The sequence below is a fragment of the Chaetura pelagica genome, unplaced genomic scaffold (genome assembly GCF_000747805.2).
Source record: "Chaetura pelagica isolate M959 unplaced genomic scaffold, ChaPel_1.0 scaffold678, whole genome shotgun sequence".
Classification (NCBI taxonomy): Eukaryota; Metazoa; Chordata; class Aves; order Apodiformes; family Apodidae; genus Chaetura; species Chaetura pelagica.
Genome location: NW_009954192.1, coordinates 1 through 18,813, shown reverse-complemented (window position 1 = coordinate 18,813; position 18,813 = coordinate 1). Strand labels below are relative to the sequence as shown.

At 46.9% G+C, this 18,813-nt stretch overlaps 1 pseudogene; it reads right to left on the bottom strand.

The window, feature by feature from the left end:
* Positions 1-13,827: 13,827 nt before the first annotated feature.
* Positions 13,828-14,738, bottom strand: LOC104393571 (annotated as a pseudogene).
* Between the last annotated feature and the right edge of the window lie 4,075 nt (positions 14,739-18,813).

Genomic DNA, 18,813 nt, shown 5'->3' with positions numbered 1-18,813 from the left:
TTGATGGTAGCCAGTATTGGGGGACTTCCACAACTCACCATGCAGATTGAGAAAATCACATATTCCTGGAAGGAAGACCTTTTGTTTTCAAACCCTTAGAAATATCTTTCAGATCTTATCAGCTGGTATTGTTCTATCACCTAATCCCTTGAAATTGCTTTTTAGCCAATGAACACTCCTCCTGAGATGTCTTCTCTTCTGAGGAGGTTTTATTATGCTTGGGTCTCAGTGACCTGCCTTTTAAGTGACAAAATCACATCTTGTTTTGTGAGGTTTCAAGTATGGAGCTCTTTCTTAAACTAATCTGCAGCAAGAAAAAAAAAAAAAAAATCATGTATACTGGTTACAAGCATATATAACCTACTTTTCCAAGTAGAGTATGTTACTAAAAGATTCAACACTAAAAAAAAAAAAAAAAGAAAATGCTCAATTTAGTGCCATTAACATGGCTTTCATTTTGCAGTTACTTTAGGGGATATCAGCCTAGTAGTAGCCTAGCTTCTTCTTAGAGCTTTTCCTGTGTGTCATTACACGAGTGTCTAACTATTTAATTAGGTCTATTCCTGATTTCCCCTTGTCCTACCACTACCCTCTCTGTGAAAAGTTTCTCCCCACATTTCATATGGACTCCTTTTCAGTATCTGATGGCCACTGTAACACCTCCCTGGAGCCTTCTCTTCTCCAGGCTGAATAGCCCCAACTCTCTCAGTCTGTTTTCACAGCAGAGCTGCTCCAGCCCTTTGATCATCTTTGTGGTCCTCCTCTGGACCCCTTCCAACAGCTCCATGTCTTTCCTGTGCTGAGGGCTCCAGAGCCGTACCCAGTATTCCAGGTGAGGTCTCACCAGACCAGAGGGACAGAATCACTTCTCTTGACCTGCTGGCTCTGCCTCTTTTGATGCAGCCCAGGATATGGTTGTCTCTCAGGGCTGTGAGCGCACACTGGCAGCTCATGTCACTCATGTCGAGTTTCTCATCTACTAACACCCTCAAGTCCTTCTTCTCAGGACTGCTCACAATCCATTTTCCCCCAGCCTGTATTTATGCCTGGGGTTGCACTGACCCACATGCACCTGGCCTTGTTGAACTTCATGAGGTTGGCATTGGCCCACCTCTCCAGCCTGTCAGGGGCCCTCTGGATGGTGTCCCTTTGCCCTAGGATGTCAGCTACTCCACACAGCTTGGTATCCCCAGCAAACTTACTGAGGATACACTCAATCCCTCTGTCCATGCATCCAACAAAGATGTTGAATGACACTGGTCCCAGTACTGACCCCTGAGGAATGCCACTCATCACTTGCCTCCACTTGGACACTGAACCATAGACCACAACTCTCTGGTTGTGGCCATCCATCCAGTTCCTGACCCAACCAGTGGTCCATATGTCAAATCCATGTCTTGTCAGTTCGGAGACCAGGATATCGTGTGGGACAGTGTCCAATGCTTTGCACAAATCCAGGTAAATTGTGTCAGTTCCTTTTCCGGTGTCTGCCATCTTTGTAGCTCCATCTAGAAGGCCGCCAAATTGGTTAGGCATGACATGATTTGCTCTTATTGAAGCCATGTTGGCTGTCACCAATCACCTCCTTATTTTCTAAGTGCCTTATCAGAGTTTCCAGGAGGATCTGCTCCATGATCTTGCCAGGCACAGAGGTGAGACTAACTGGTCTGTATCTCCCCCGGTTTTCCTTTTTCCCCTTTTAAAAATAGGGGCTATGTTACACTCATGGCCCTGACAGTGCTGCAAAGTTGTGGTCTGCCACAAACTCTCTTGACTCTGATGACAGCTATGGTGGACCAAATGGATTGATGATCCCTGACCAGCCCTGACTAGCCTGTCTTTCTCTTTTAGATTTTATACCTTTATTGTTGTTTGTTGTGTGTTTTTTTTCTGAAATCTTAAGCTAGCAATGATCACATTTCAACAATTCCACTTCCATCTGTAATCAGACAGTACTCTACTTTCATTTAATTTCATTTCCTTCCCTTCCTCCCTCCCTCCCTTCCTGCCTGCCTGCCTGCCTTTCCTCACAGATCTTTTGTAATGAACCTTGCCTACACAGCTGTGGCAAAACACAGTCGTGTTAGATTCTCGATACTCTGGTAGCTGAATCCTGGCTAAAGTGGGGGCCTACAGCCAGATGTCCCCAGTGAGAGGCAAAGATGTGGAGAATTCGGTCTGTTTAGGAAGGGAAAAGTAAGTGCAGCATGGGAAGTTCTCAGTGACAAAGGCTCCATTCTGAATAAAAATTACTTTTTATAACATAGAGACATAAGAGATCACAGAACATCTTCACTTCAATCAGCAAACAGGCTCTGTTAATTTCTATTTTTCACTTGTAACAGTCAATATGCAATGATGGTTTCTGTTCTTCCAGACTAAATTTATTTTCCCAGACTGTTTCCAACTTTTCAGATTAGAAGGTGCTATTACAGTTTTTTGGGGTTTGCATATACTGATTTTGTCTCAGGATGTCTCCAGTACCCCATATGTACCTCAGAGAGGCCAGCTGCACCTCTTAGAATATTTCTGTCTCCTAGGCCTAGTTCTCAGGCTTACAGTTCTCCAGCTGGTAGGCATTTTCTTTTGTTGAGTAATTTTATCCTTCTAACCAGGCTGCCTTTCTAGCTGCTTATGTCACTCCATTCCTTGGTCTACAATCACTTACAGATCGCTAGTAGGGACACTACACTGTGATACATCTTTTGTGCTTTCTAATGTTTTAGGTGGAAGAAACTCATGTCTGATTAGGTCCAACGCTGTTCTGACTTCTGGAAGGATTTGTCCATTGGGACACAAGTGTGCAGACGCAGTGATTTAATATGAGATATTGTAAAAGAAAGAACAGATCTCGCATCTAAAATGAAAGCTATTATGAATACATGTTGTGGCCATGCTCTATGCAGTCATTCAATACTATCCCAGTAAGCCCTGCTCTGTCAAACTCCTGCAGTGGCTCTCAAGAAATAGACCTGGTGCCAGATGGCTGACCCTCAAATCCATGCTTTAGAAGTTTTTTGGTTTGTTAGTTGGTTTGTTTTCTGTGATGACCAGGTTTCATTTTGTGTTGTTGGGTGTTGGTTTGTGGGGTTCTTTGGGGGTTGTTTGGTTGGTTTGTGACTAGGCATAGCCTAGTACAGTCCACTGGATAAAGTGAATGTACAAAGTGTTCGCATGGAGTGAAACAGTTCATATCGATCCAAGCTGAAATAGTACATTAGGGAGGAGGATGTAGAGATTCTCTTCTGAATCACACCCCTACCCCAAAGCAAACCAGTAAGGCAGACCCTACCACTGCCTGTGCTGGGAGATATCCATCACAGTAGATTATCTTTAGACATAAATTTTCAGGGACAAAAGTTCTTCTGCAAGCATCTCCTTTTACAAAGACAGAAATGAGGCTGAGAGAACACTGGAAGAACTAAGTGCAACAGAGGTATTGGAGCTGAAGTTTCCCCCCTTCCTCAGCTGTATAAACACAACCTGGTACCCTGCACAACAAGAAAAGGGCTGTTATTACCCAATCTGGCCATTGACAAGATAGAAAACTGAGTTGCACTAGGAGAATGAGTCAGGCATCCAGGGCCAGTGGACTTGCCTTGAGATAACCAAGTGGGCCTCTACATGTCATTCCAGAAGGAAGCTGGCTCTTTCTGAAATAGAAATATACCTACTCAGATGGCTTTATTTGCTGTACCTCCATTGTCTACTCAGAAATGCCTTGTGATGCCTTTACATAGATTTCTTAATAGTGATGTAAATCCCACCCATCTGATTAATTTCACCCTTTCTGAACTAGCATTGAGTCCAAAACAAAACCAGAAAAGGAACACAGAAAATGAAAAATTTTAATTTCCTGGTTCTCCCGCAACCATCTACAAGAGGCATCTCAGCATAAAACAAGCAGTTTCTGATTATTTTGGGCAATACTCTTCATCATCTTAAGTGCCCAGTGCTAAGACAGATTCCACACCTTGTCCACCAGGTACCCAGCCTGTCCTCTGGAGAAAGCTTCTTTTGTCCCAGGTGCAGGAATTTGCAGATGACTAGCTGTACTGCTATTTCAACAGGTTCATTTACTAGGTAAACACTAGAGGAAAGGTTTTTGGTGAATTTCAGCTAAATCCACTAAAGTCACTCAAAATAAAAAGTCTATTTCCTACATCTGATTCTAAAAGTCAGTCTGCTGGGAACACCAACTGGAGTCTTTAGCACTTCCTTGAGAGGTCAGAAATGCAAGCCTAGGAGAAGAGAGCTACTTCAGTCCATGACTGAAATAAATACAGATACAAAAATGTTATGAGCGCTTTAATCATCAAAGTAAGAAACAAGCAATGAACTTCAGAAGGAAATAATACTTCACTTCACCAAAATAATTGCTTTTCATAGTCCATACAGTTTTAACTGTAAGAGGTTTACCTCTTTCCCATCTGCCTATTGTTTTGCTCATGGTTATATTTTTGTTTTGTTTTGCTGATGATAGTTCTTAGCATTCTTCAGCCATAAATATTATATGAATTCTAAATTAACAGTTCCAACAATTAATTTGACATTTCCAAATAAATTCATCCCTCTATTTCAGCTGCATACATTGTTCGTATCTGAAATTTCTATGTCTTCCTATGTTCCCATCATGGAAAGGCTGAGAAATTGTCATAAGTAGAGAGAGGGAAAAGAAAAAAAAATAAAAACACCATTCCAAGAAAATGTTCCTTTCCACAACTTTACCTCATTAATTCTGTAATTTCTGATCTAGCAAGCCAACAACACTCTCTTCTGTATGTCCATTCAGTTTTCCTTAATTTATTTGTGTTCATTCGCTTGTTTAAACATAGAATCATTGAATCATAGAATCATCAAGGTTGGAAGGGACCTCAAAGATCATCCAGTTCCAACCCCCTTGCCATGAGCAAGGAACCCTCCCACTAGACCGAGTTGCACAAAAACTCATCCAACCTGGCCTTAAAAACCTCCAGGTTTGGGGCATCAACAACCCCCCTGGGCAACCCATTCCAGTTCCTCGCGATCCTTATAGTGAAGAATGTCTTCCTAATTTCTAACCTAAATCTCCCCTCTCTCAATTTAAAACCACTACCCCTTTTCCTATCACTACCTTCTGTGATGAAAAGCCCCTTCCCAGCTTTCCTGTAGGCCCCCTTCAAGTACTGGAAGGCTGCTATAAGATCTCCCCAGAGCCTTCACTTCTTTAGGCTTCTCTAGGCCTTAGTCTAATTGCCCCTGAAAATTTCTATCAACTGCCCATCTCTCCATTGAGCCTGCTCTTTTCTAGGTTCATGTCCTGAGAAGCCTTGAATTCAGTGGGATCTGAATAAAAGACACAGCCTTTTTCTTTTAAGATTTTTTTCTTTCCTTAAAAAAGGCCTTGGAATTATTTTGCAATGGTGATGAACATTCTCTTGTTTCTGTGCATAGTTAGTACAATGGGTAAACCCAGTGCTAATTAGAACAGGCTTTGCAAATAAAGCCTTTGACACTGCTGTGGGCTTCAGTGACAAGAGAATAGACTGTAGTGAGAACTGCTTTATTCCCAGCACAAGAGTTAAAGTTTTCGTCTGACCACTTGTTGCTTGATCACAAAGATACTTTCCCTCTCTCTGCCTGATTCCTATCAGGATGTAAGCTGGAGTAATTTCTTTTCAAAATATCTTAATTTCCCTTCTTCTTGTCATATGTAATTAAAAAAAATTACAAACAAAAATTATGCTGTATGTATTAACTTAAACACATATGGAAGCTCCCTAATTAGCTGCATGATGCTTACAATTCTACAGGGAGCAGCAGAAAGCCAAATGCAGAGCTCATTATGGCTGTCAGCATTTTAATGAGCCCCTTGGTGCTACCTCCCTGTTACTTTGCAGCTGTGGCAAAATCTGACAAAGATGCCCTGAAGAAATTACAGGCAGCAGCAGAAAGAAAAGTCACTTGGACTTTTAATGGAGCCCAGTGTGAGATGCCAGAGCAGAAATGTGGTTGGAAAATGTGTTCCCACCAGGGCTTATTAGAGCAGAAACCCACAGACTTTGACTACAGGCAGTGCAGAAAGCCATAGACTTCTCCTGTACCAAACTTCCCTTACAGAAGTCAAACAGCAATCCCTAGGTGCCAGGAAGGTGGTCCTTTCAGTCAGCAGTCTCCACACGCAGCATGTGGAAAGGAAATAGACATGGATCCACCTCTCCAAACTTGCTCTTCTAAAGCACTGGCAGATGCACAGGCTCTCTGGGCTTCACTCATAGTGATCAGCCAGGACACTGTGACTGTAACACACACTGCTAACACATTAATGAGCCACAGTCCTCCTGACAGGCTCCAATCTAACTCACACCTCCCTCCTTCTACCCCGACCTGGGTCATCTCTGGATTCAAACACATATAGACTTAAATTTTGCCCCTCAACCCCCATCCTCTGTTATGCTAGAACTTGAACACCTCCTCCTCCAATCCATGAGATCAAAATCATGAGCTTAATGGCCTCTTGTGATGTCCATGTATCCCACTACGTCTTGCCAGAGCTCAGATAATGAGCAGCTAAGGATCTACTACAGTCCATCTTAATACTTACGTAAGAACAATTCCAGCAATGTTCATTGTTACAAAGGAGAAAAGCCAGACTGATCAAAGGACTCCTTGGCAGTGCCCCTCTGAGGCTTCCCAAGTTTTGCTTCTTGCCACTCCTAGAATATGCTCACACATGATCCTCTGTCACCATAGCTGAGTCAGCATTTGTTTACTCTTCTGTAGTGAAACCTCAAATTTATCTCATAACAAAAGCAGGACTTGCAAATATTGCAATATAGGAGTACCCCAACTGGCATTCAATTGCCTATTCAGAAGACTGGTTTTCTTCTAGTTTCCACACCATCAATTTTTGTACAGGTGAACTGAGCTCTGTTCAGCCGTATCAGGCAACCCAAAGTGGGCATAATGGTTTGCATGAATTTCAGAAGCTAAACAGAGTTCATTCTGTCCTGGCTGTCATAATGGTCACAATTAGATCACAAGAACTGGTCTTTTCAATCTATGATACAATGGAACTGGTAACATAAATCTGAAGCAGTTGTGCTGGGTCTAGCTGTAGCCCTAGAGAGAGAGAAACACCTCCAGAGAACAACTCTTTCCAAATGTCCTTGAGAGATCCCCTGCCACTGGACTCCTCAGACATCCTTTTTCTCTGCTACATGTCTAGCTTTGCAGCATTGTTATTTTTGGCTGTACTGTGCTGGACCTTTGTCACTTTCCAGGGTCCCTCTAGATGCACAGGGTACAACGAAGGTGTGAATCATGTACGTTTTCACTGCATTCCTGAATTCCAAGTTCCAGCTGCCCACAATGAAATAAACGTCATTCCCTCCAGGGCTAAAATAAATCCAGTAGCCCCCTCAGTGTCGTGGTGGGACTCTCGGGTTTGTTTGCTCCAGGGACCATAACCACAAGAAGAAAACCACATCATTTGCTCCCTCTGCAGTTCTGCATCAGTACTGCAGAAAGTCTCACCAAACACAGCTTGACATTATCCATGCTGTAATTGTAATTGTTGTTATATCCATATTATTGGATAATAATTGTTGTTATTATCCATACTGTAATTGTTGTTATAAGTTGTATAAATGCCATAAATGTTCCAAAATTTTATTTCTTTTCATCCTTTTACACCTAATGTAGCAATAGCAGTCCTTCTGGTGCCCTTCACATCCCATGGAAAGCTGAACTTCAGATGAGCACTGGCATGCTAACATTCCTAACATCATCCCTACGTGTCCTGGCAATGTTTCTATGAATGAATGAATGCAAGTTCAGGTGAGACATTCAGGGTGACAAAACGTAAGTGTCTAGAGTAGATTTAGCCTAAAGGTTCTCAAGAATGTTTATGGTGCTTTCAGTTATGGTGCGAGGCCTCCAGAAGTCACTTTCTGGACAAGTACCTGGAGATCACAGAGGGAGGATAAATTGGGATCACACCAGACTTCCATTCTTAGGAATGTAAAGTGATTCTCCAACTTAGGTGAGATTGTTTCAGCACCAAGGGGTGCATCAAGGGGTTCACTTGCAGTCATCACCATGTTAAAAGTGCTTAAGCTATATATTCTTCAAAGTAAATTCTATGTGCTAGGGTCTGTTTTCTAGCCCAGAGGTAAGATGACATGGTCTGGCTACATCCATTCCACCAAACCCTCAAGGCCACCATCACTGAGATGCCCCACTCAAATTGCCTGCTGGGAGTAGATTGGCTCATGCTGAATCCTGACTTGTTCCTGAGTTTTCTCTGGACTGCTTACCAGTCCCAGGAACATGCTGACGGTTTAGGAGGGCAACCCTTGTGTTCCAGCCCCCAGGAGTGTTGGAATTGCCATTGCAGCAGCATCTTCTGAGCAGAATTCGCCTTTTTCACTTTGGTCCTAGGACTACCACTAAGGCATTACCTGAATAACTCCTGTGTACACAAGTGAAAACCCAAGTCTTAAAAAATGCAATGGGAAAGGCAGAAAGGTAAGAGAAAAAGTTAAGGATTCACGTGGTACCAGGGAAATGCTTTTGAATCTTATTGGCTTTCAGGTGGTAGCAAGGGATTAGAGAGAAGGGTTAAAAAACCCATGGGACACTGTCTTTTGGGGCTGGAGAAAGAAGCAGCTTGGAAACAGGCAGACAACAAAATAGGGATACCAGATGGGAATTATAAAAGACATTGATTCACTTATTTGCCTTATCTTTAAAAATGAGAGTAACAGCACAGAATGGTCACCTTCATTGTTGTTTCCAGCACTTCCTAGTGTTATGAAGAATGGCCAACTCTTGCTTTGAAATCATTTGGGTTGCTGTGGCCCAAGCAATGCTGTAGCCTGTAGGCCTGGGGAAGAGTGGCTGGGAAGCTGCCCAGCAGAAAGGGACCTGGGGGTTCTGATTGATAGGTGGCTGAATATGAGCAAGCAGTATGTCCAGGTGGCCAAGAAGGCAAATGGCATCCTGGCTTGTATTGTCTGCTCTCTGGACACCCTGTCCCTCAGCAGAGAAATGGTCGTGGCCTTGCACTTTGTCCAAGAGCTGTCACAAGAGCCAGATGGAAGACCCCATTTTGTGCTGCCACTTCACTGCATCCATACACAAAACAGAATGATGAGTGGCCCCACAAGTGGGAAGGGACAACTCTCCACCTCCAGCTCTCCATTGGGACATATTTCCACCTGGACATTTCCGCCATGGCACAGCCCTTTGTCATCTGCTGATCCACAGAGAGTCGTCCCAACATAGAGATATTCTGGTGCAGAGATGTCCTGGTGAAGAGCTGGCAGTGGAGACTTTTTCTAGACCCCCCATAAGGAACCTGCCCTCAGTCACACACCCCATAGAAGGGCCACAGTCTCCCCTTTATGTACAAGTCTACTTTATGTACACACCCAATGCACCCCCATTTTTCCCCCATGTGGCCTGTGGACTGATTCACATGTATTTTGTTGTGCCTCATGAGAGAATCCACACCTCCCACACATATTTTCCATAAGCAGACTCATGGACCCCTCCATGTGCCTTATTGACAACCTCCAATTCAAATCATAGAAGGGTTTGGCTTGGAAGAGACCTTAAATATTATCTAGTTCCACTCCCTGGCCATGGGCATGTACACATTCTCTCTGTGTCCTATATATATGGGTGCCAAATCCTGGCCCTCCCACCCCTGCAGGGAGAGCCTTTGTCCTCCCCAGTGCCATGTTTCTGTTGCAGCCCGTAACTGTGGCACTAGCAATTTGCCCTACAGCCTGCTGCTCACCACTAGCCTGCAGTCACCCCATGGAGTGATGTCCACCCAATGTCCAGGCCAACTTCTTACCCCTTCGATCTACACTGTCCAGGACCACAGCACTGCACAGGTGTTTCGTCCTGAGTGCCAGGATCCTGGGGGATCTGGAGAGGGGTGTTGTTACTAAGGAAAGGGAATGCACCGGAATCAATGCCTGTGCTCCTGGCTGAATGCTGGTTCTGTTTCCCTCTTCCTGTGTATGACCAGGCTCCCCTTCTTCAGGTCTCACTGGCTGGCACCCCCAAGGGGAGCATGATTTAGAGCTGCTGGTGTGTTATGGAGACCCCACTGCAGTCAGTGTCATGGTGGAGAGGGGAGACCCTGGGGCCCTTCCAGGTGAGTGCAGCTAGGGAGGAAACATGGGGCACCTCTGGGTTATTATATTGGTCAATGTATTGATTGCTTCTGCTGCTTTAGTAGAATCTGTTGTATAGGATCGGATTAGTGTTAATGGTCTGAGGCTGAAAAAGATAAAGGGGTATCACAGATCCTAGACCAAATTGGCTGCACGTGCATTTTTTACCTTGTGTTATGCAACCTGGGCAGAACAACTTGTGACACATGTTGGCCCCATATGTTGGAACCTTGTCTCCCTGAAAAGGATATACAAACCATTTTTTTCCTGAAACTGTGATTTGTAGTTTGTAATTTCCCTACTTTTTTTTACTAATAGATTGCATCTGCATTGTGTTTGGGAATGGATTAAGAGGGTGGGAGAACATCACTGGTGATAAATTTACTTAGGCTGGTCTCTCACAGCCACCAGGATCTTCAACACACTGCTGCACCCTATTGTAGTGATACTATTAATGCAAATCTGTAGGTACCTTGTCATAGTAATAGGAAGCTACTGGAATCAAAGGTAAGGCAAAGACAACTGGTCCCAGACCTTATCCCTGTCTGAAATCTCCACAGCTTCCACAGGACCAAGAAGAGAGTGATAGAGAAGATTCTTCTCAAGCAGATGGAGGAGCAGGCCCTTCTCAAGCAGATGAGAGCAATGACCATGTGCAACCTTTCTCTCTAAAGGAACTGCACCTCATGAGAAATGACTTTGCCCTCTATGAAGACCACTTTCTTGGTTCCTCAGGCCTCAGTTCTTCATATGGCCTTGTATGGAATGTATGGCCATGACATCACAATGGGGCAGTAGAGCCTTCAGTGGAATGTATGGCCATGACATCACAATGGGGCAGTAGAACCTTCAATGGGATGTTATCTTCAACAACCTTCAGGAATCTCTTGAATTACATAAGTCCATAAGGCCTTGCTTCCCTCCCAACGGATTGTGGGGTGGGTCAACTTGCCAAATAATGGAGGACCTGTGACCCTGAGGCTTCCTCCAAGGCAAGACCCTGTGCACACCAGCTTCCCCTTACCAGGGCTCTCCTCCACCTCCTCACTTGCCTGACTGCCTTCCTGAGGAGCTCTGGCCACCCATGGCTGCCCTCTTGCCCTTTGAGCTGTCCCATCAGGGCTCTGCAGTCCCCATGGAGGAGCAAGTTGCTGCCAATTCAGCAGCAATAAAAACAACAGCACATGATGCTGGGACATGGATTTTGAAGTCACTTGTTTGGAAAAAAACCCAAATGGCCAGGTGCTGAGGCAGGCCCAGTGATGTCAGAATGGAATGGAATGTCAGAAGACCCACCCAGCAGGGCTGCAATCCTGGAGAGGGGAGATGCAGAGGAAGATGAAGATGACAGGGCTGGGGGGTGACCATTTCTATTGCAGCAACCTGACCGGGGGCAAGCAGATCCTCTGACAGCATCAAGTGCATCACAAGTCCCAAAGAGACGGAGGGGACAGCTCAGGCAGTGGAGGTGGGTAGAGGAAGGCAAAGCCAACATGGCTGGGCTGTTGCTTGTGAGGTCACCTCGTGACAGCCATGGTGTTGGCCAGGAGCAGGCAGGCCCCAGGAGGTCCTGAAGGACACCAGGTGGGAAGGCTGCAGAGAGATGACCTGGCCCCTGGCGAGGACCTACCCTGGGGTGAAGCCACCTGTACATGCCATGGGGAACCTTGGGGTGTGGCAGTAGCAATGGCGGGATGTGAGAGAGAAGAGCTTGAGCAGGGACCAGCAGGATGGGCAGCTCCATGTGTCCTAGCTGGGTCTCCCAGGTTGCTGCAGGCTGGAGAAGGGACACAACTGCACTGAGGGGAGTTTTGGGGACCTTCTGGGCAGTCAGGTCTTGCAAGGCTGTTAGTGCCTGGGGAAGCCATTGGTGATGCCACTGCAGTCCCAGGGGACCCAGGCAGTGGTGTCCCAGATATCAAATTTGGGTACAAATGGAGAAAACCACAGACCATTGGGGAAAATAAATCATTGCAGTGGGTTATGAATTGGTGTGGAGAATGGGGAAGAGAAAAAGAGAGATCAAGGTGGATCCTAGAACAGGAAGGCGGCCAAGGGCAGGAAGGTGGGGGTTTCCAGGGGCCAGGTGCCCATGGGGAAGTGGCTGGTCATTGCTGGTCTCACCAAACCCTGTGCCTGATCACCGTGGTCTATGCTGCTTATTAGGCTGGTTTCAGCTGGGGTGGAGTTAATTATCACCTAAGGAACTTCCCTGGGGCTGTGCTTTAGATGGTGATGGAAACAGGATTGATACCAAGACAGTGTTGTAGTCACTGCTGAGCAGGACTTGCACAATGTCAAGGCCTTTTCTGTTTCTCACTCTGCTCCACCAGTGAGGAGACTTGGAGAGCACAAGGAGCTGGAGGGCACACAGGTGGGACAGCTGAGCCCAACAGACAATGGGGACATTCCCTACAATAGGGCCTCATGCTCAGCAATCAAAAGCTGGAGCAAGAAGAGGGCCTGGGGGGCATTTGAAGTGATGGTGCTTGTCTTCCCAAGCCATCATGACACATGATGCAATCTTGCTTTCCTGGAGTTGGGGAGCACTGGCCTGCTAATAGGAAGGGGTGAATTAATTAACTCCATAGCTTGGCTTGCAGGTCCAGCTTGTGCTTTAACTGCTAAACTGTCTTTATCTCAACACAGGAGCTGTCACACTGGTTCCCTTCCCATCCTCTGTCCAGTTCTGCTGTGGGGGGAGCAGCTCTGAGCTGTGTGGTGCTGGGTTAAACTACAGGGCCTATGAAACCTGTTGTGGCTACTTGCCACTTGTGAGTGGGCTCACTATTGTGTGTGTGCTTGGGTGTGAATGTATATGCCCTGTTGGTCAGTTCTGAGTAGGGCTGGCAAGGAGGAGAAGGAGACCAGGATCTAGGGAGGTCCAGGTTTTGAACAGCCAAATGGGTCATATCTCTGAGTCTGGAAAGCCCCAATGGCCAGACCCACCCTGGACAGACGTGTGCCTGCAGGGAAGTTCTTCCTGGGAGGTCTGGACCAGTCATGCAAACTTGACACCAGATCAGGCCGAGAGGGGGAGGGGATGGAGCCAGTTGTGTTGCTCCTGGCTGTGTAAGTGCTGCTGCTGCTGGTGTGGTGGCTGTAAAGGTGCTGTTGTTTGTTGGAGCTGGTTTGCATCAGGTTGGCTGTGTCCATCTTTGTTAACCTGCAGATACCTGGGTTTCCCTTTGGTTGACTCCACCTTGGGTGGTTTCTCCCTTTGTGGGGCTCAAATCTCTGTCCAGTCACATACAGTCCATGCATTTGTTGCAGGCTCTCCAGGCAGCTCCAGATGGACGCCTGGAGGATTTTGGCTGCCCTCTCCTATACTGAGACAGAGCAGTAGGACACAATTAAGATCAGCCAAAACTTGAGGAACTGAAAAAGGGAGAGGTCATTTTGTTAGAGACATATTAAAGAGAAGTAACTCTGAAGCAGTGTTAAAAAAACCTTTATACAGGCGATAGAGATGGGTCCATTTCTCAGGAGAATGAACTGAACACAAAATATTATATAGGAACATGATTTTAATTAACAATAACAGTTATATGCTAACAAAAAAATCCCACAAACAATAAACAAAGCACAGGCTCACACTGTGACACTACAGGTGTCACTTGTGGAGAATGATGGAATGTTTATCGATATTGACTAACACTCATGAAATCACTTTCCTATTGGAATTCTTGAGCTCCTTGTTCCTCATGCTGTAGATGAGGTGGTACACTGCTTGAGGCACCACTGAGTACAGAACTGCCATCACCAGGTCCAGGGATGGGGAGGAGATGAAGGGGGGCTTCAGGTAGGCAAACATGGCAGTACTGATGACCAAGGAGACCATGGCCAGGTGAGGGAGGCAGGTGGAAAAGGCTTTGTGCCTTCCTTGCTGAGAGGGGATCCTCAGCACAGCCCTGAAGATCTGCACACAGGACACCACTATGAAAACAAAACAGCCAAATCCTAAAAAGAGACTAAACACAATAACCCAAGTTCCCTGAGGTAGAAGCGTGAGCAGGAGAGCTTGAGGATCTGGGGGATTTCACAGAACTATCCCAGAGCATTGTCCTGGCAGAGGGGCAGGAAAAATGTACTGGCTGTGAGCAGCAGAGCATTGAGAAACCCAGAGGCCCAGGCAGCTGCTGCCATGTGGACACAAGCTCTGCTGCCCAGGAGGGTCCCGTAGTGCAGGGGTCTGCAGATGGCCACGTAGCGGTCATAGCACATGATGGTGACGACACAAAACTCTGAAGATATTAAAATAAGAAATATAAATGCCTGTGCCGCACATGCTGAGTAGGAGATGGCCCTGGTGTCCCAGAGGGAATTGGCCATGGCTTTGGGGAGGGTGGTGGAGATGCAGCCCAGGTCGAGCAGGGAGAGGTTGAGCAGGAAGAAGTACATGGGGGTGTGGAGGTGGTGGTCCCAGGCGATGGTGGTGATGATGAGGCCGTTGCCCAGGAGGGCAGCCAGGTAGATGCCCAGGAAGAGCCAGAAGTGCAGGAGCTGCAGCTCCCGCCTGTCTGCGAATGCCAGGAGGAGGAACTGCCTGATGGAGCTGCTGTTGGACATCTGCTGCCTCTGGGTCCATAAAAAAAATATAACAGAGGGAGAAGATAAGGCAACAAAATATATTAATTGCTCTTAAAGGACCGCGAGCTGCCTCTTGCCTTTCCTGAAGACATTGGGCAGGTCCTTTTTATACAATCTGGTTGGTTCTGGATGATGTTTCACCAGGGAGCTGTGAGCCCTGGAGCAGTGAGCACTGCCCTGCAGCCACAGGTAAACAGCAAGAAGGGGCGACCACAGGTTGGATCCACTTGTGGGATCTAAGAGCTTGTCCTGGTTTGAGCCAGGATGAAGCCAATTTCCTTTTTACTGATTTTTTTCCTTCAGTAAGCTTTCTTTTAACTAGCAACAGTGTGTTCTGCTAGGCTGATAAGACAGTGGAATGTCCCGTAGGAGGCTGAGTTAGACAGACAGCAAAATTGGCCAAAGACATTTCATTCCATATTCAATCCTAGCCCTGAGACGGTTGGCCACAGACCCCAAACTTTTGGCCCTACATAGTCGATCCTAGCTCCTAAAAATTTGGCCACAGAGTCCAAACCCTTGGCCCTACATAGTCAAACCTGGCCCTGAGACGGTTAGCCACAGACCTCAAAGTTTTGGCCCTACATAGTCGAACATAGCCCTGAGACTGTTGGCCTCAGACCCCAAACCCTTGTCCCTACATCATCGATCCTAGTCCTGAGACATTTGGCCACAGACCCCAAACCCTTGGCCCTACATGGCCAATCCTAGTCCTGAGACAGTTGGACATGGTGTCCAAACTGTTTCCCGTACATAGTTGATCTTAGTCCTGAGACGGTTGGCTACAGACCCCAAAATCTTGGCCCTACATCATTGATCCTAGCCCTGAAACAGTTGGCCACATAGTCCAAACCGTTTGGCCTACACAGTCGATCCTAGCCGCGAAACAGTCTGCCACAGACACCAAAGACTTGGCCCAACATAGTCGTTCCTAGCTCCGAAACATATGGGCACAGACCCCAAACCCTACAGTGTCGATTCCATCTCCGAAACACTTCGAGACAGACCCCAAACCCTTGACTCTACAAAGTCGATCCTAGCCCTGAGACGGTTGGCCACAGACCCCAAACCCTTGGCCCTATATAGTCGAAACTAGCCATGAGACTGTTGGCCTCAGACCTCAAAACCTTGCCCTACATAGTGGATCATAGCCCCGAAACAGTTGGCCACAGACCCCAAAGCCTTGGCCCTACATGGTTGATCCTAGTCCTGAGAGGTTTGAAATGGAGTCCAAACCGTTGCCCCTACATAGTTGATCTTAGTCCTGAGACGGTTTGCCACAGACCCCAAAAGCCTTGGCCCTACATAGTCGATCCTAATTCCAAAACAGTTGGCTACATAGTCCAAACCATTGGCCCTTCATAGTTGAAACTAGCCCTGAGACGTCTGGCCACAGACCTCAAAGTTTTGGCCCTACATAGTGGAACATAGCCCTGAGGCTGTTGGCCTCAGATCCCAAACCCTTGGCCCTACATAGTCGATCCTAGTGCTCAGACGGTTGGCCACAGGCCCAAAACCTTGGACCTACAACATCGATCCTATCTCCTAAACAGTTGGCCACAGAGACCACTGAGACGGTTGGCTACAGACCCGGAAAGCTTGGCCCTACATCATCGATCCTAGCTCCAAAACAGTTGGCTACAAAGTCCAAAATGTTGGCCCTTCATAGTTGATCCTAGCCCTGAGACCTTTGGCCACAGACCTCAAAGTTTTGGACCTACATAGTGGAACATAGCCCCGAGACTGTTGGCCTCAGACCCCAAACCCTTGGCCCTACATAGTCGACCCAAGCTCTGAAACTCTGGGCTGCAGAGTAAAAAAACTGTTGGCCCTACATAGTTGATCCTAGTCATGACACGGTTGGCCACAGACCCAAAAACCTTGGGCCTACATAGTCGGTCCCAGCTCCAAAACAGTTGGCCGCAGAGACAAAACCGTTGGCCCTACAAAGTCAATCCTAGTCCAGAGACGGTTTTGCCACAGATCCCAAACCCTTGGACCTACATAGTTGATACTAGCCCTGATACAGTTGGACACAGACCACAAAGCCTTGGCTCTACATAGTCGAACCTAGCCCCGAAACAGTGGCCCACAGACACCAAAAACTTGGCCCTACACAGTCAATCCTAGCACTGAGATGGTTGGCCACAGACCCAAAACCCTTGATCCTACATAGTCGATCCTAGCCCTGAGAAGGTTGGCCACCGACCCCAAACCCTTGGACCTACATCGTCAATCCTATCTCCTAAACAATTGGCAACAGACCACAAAGCCTTAGCCCTACATAGTCAATCCTAGACCTGAGACGGTTGGCCACAGACCCAAAACCTTGGACCTACATTGTCGATCCTTCTCCTAACCAGCTGGCCAGAGAGTCCAAACCCTTGGCCCTACATAGTCGAACCTAGCCCTGAAATGATTAGCCTCACACCCCAAACCCTTGGCCGTACATCATCGATCCTAGTCCTGAGACGTTTGGCCACAGACCCCAAACCCTTGGCCCTACATAGTCAATCCTAGCTCTGAAACTCTGGGCTGCAGAGTAAAAACCATTGGCCCTACATAGTCGATCCTAGTCATGACACGGTTGGCCACAGACCCAAAACCCTTCGGCCTACATAGTCGGTCCTAGCTCCGAAACAGTTGGCCACAGAGGCCAAACCCTTTGCCCTATATAGTCGATCCTAGATCTAAAACAGTTGCCCACAGACCCTAATCCTTTGGACCTACGTAGTCGATTCTATCTCCGAAACAATTTGCCACAGAGGCCAAACACTTGGCCTTGCGTAGTCCTTTCTAGCCCCGAAACAGTCGCCCACAGACACCAAACCCTTGGACCTGTATAGTCGAACCTATCTCCAAAACAATTGGCCACAGAGTCCAAACCCTTGTGTCTACATAGTCAATCTTAATTCATAAACAGTTGGCGATAGACCACAAAGCCTTACCCCTACATAGTCAACCCTAGCCCTGAGACGGTTGGCCACAGACCCAAAACCCTTGGCCCTACATAGTTAGTCTTAACTCCTAAACAGTTGGCCACAGAGACCAAACCATTGGCTCTACAAAGGCGATCTTAGTCCAGAGACGGTTTTGCCACAGATCCCTAACCCTTGGACCTACATAGTCGATACTAGCCCTGATACGGTTGGACACAGACCACAAAGCCTTGGCTTGGCTAGTCGAACCCAGCCCCTAAACAGTGGCCCACAGACACCAAACACTTGGCCCTGCATAGTCAATCCTAGCACTGAGACGGCTGGCCACAGACCCGAAACCTTGGACCTACATCGTCGATCCTTCTCCTAAACAGCTGGCCGGAGTGTCCAAACCCTTGGCCCTACACAGTCAATCCTAGGTCTGAGAAGGTTGGCCACAGTCCCCAAACCCTTGGACCTACATAGATGATCCTAGCCCTGAGACGATTGACCGCAGACACCAAAGCCTTGGCCCTACATAGTCGAACATAGCCGTGAAACTGTTGGCCTCAGACCCCAAACTCTTGGCCCTACATGGTCAATCCTAGTCCTGAGACGGTTGGACATGGTTTCCAAACTGTTGCCCGTACATAGTGAGCTTAATCCTGAGACGTTTGGCCACAGAACCCAAACCCTTGGCCCTACATAGTTAGTCCTAACTCCTAAACAGTTGGCCACAGAGACCAAACCTTTGGCCCTACAAAGGCGTTTGGGGTCTGTGGCCAAGCTTCATGGAAATAGGATTGACTATGTAGGTGTAAATAAGCAGCATGAAGTCATGTTGGTTACAAACATGTAGTTTTTTCCACTATAGCTGAGCACTCAGGATCTACCCGGCACATGTCAGCAGCAACTGAACAAAAAGGCACCAAGGAAGCCGTGGAGAACTCTGGGGCACAGGTATGTAAGCCCAAAGGTTTTGAATTAGAGTCTGCATTGGTAAATCGTGTTACACACTGAGGTAAAGAACTAAGCAGGGAGTCCAGGAGATGGAGGTTGTGTTACAGTCTGAAGCCCAGTTGGATCCAGTCCTCTTAGGATGGGGTCAAATCCTTGCCATGATGTTGGGTGTTTGC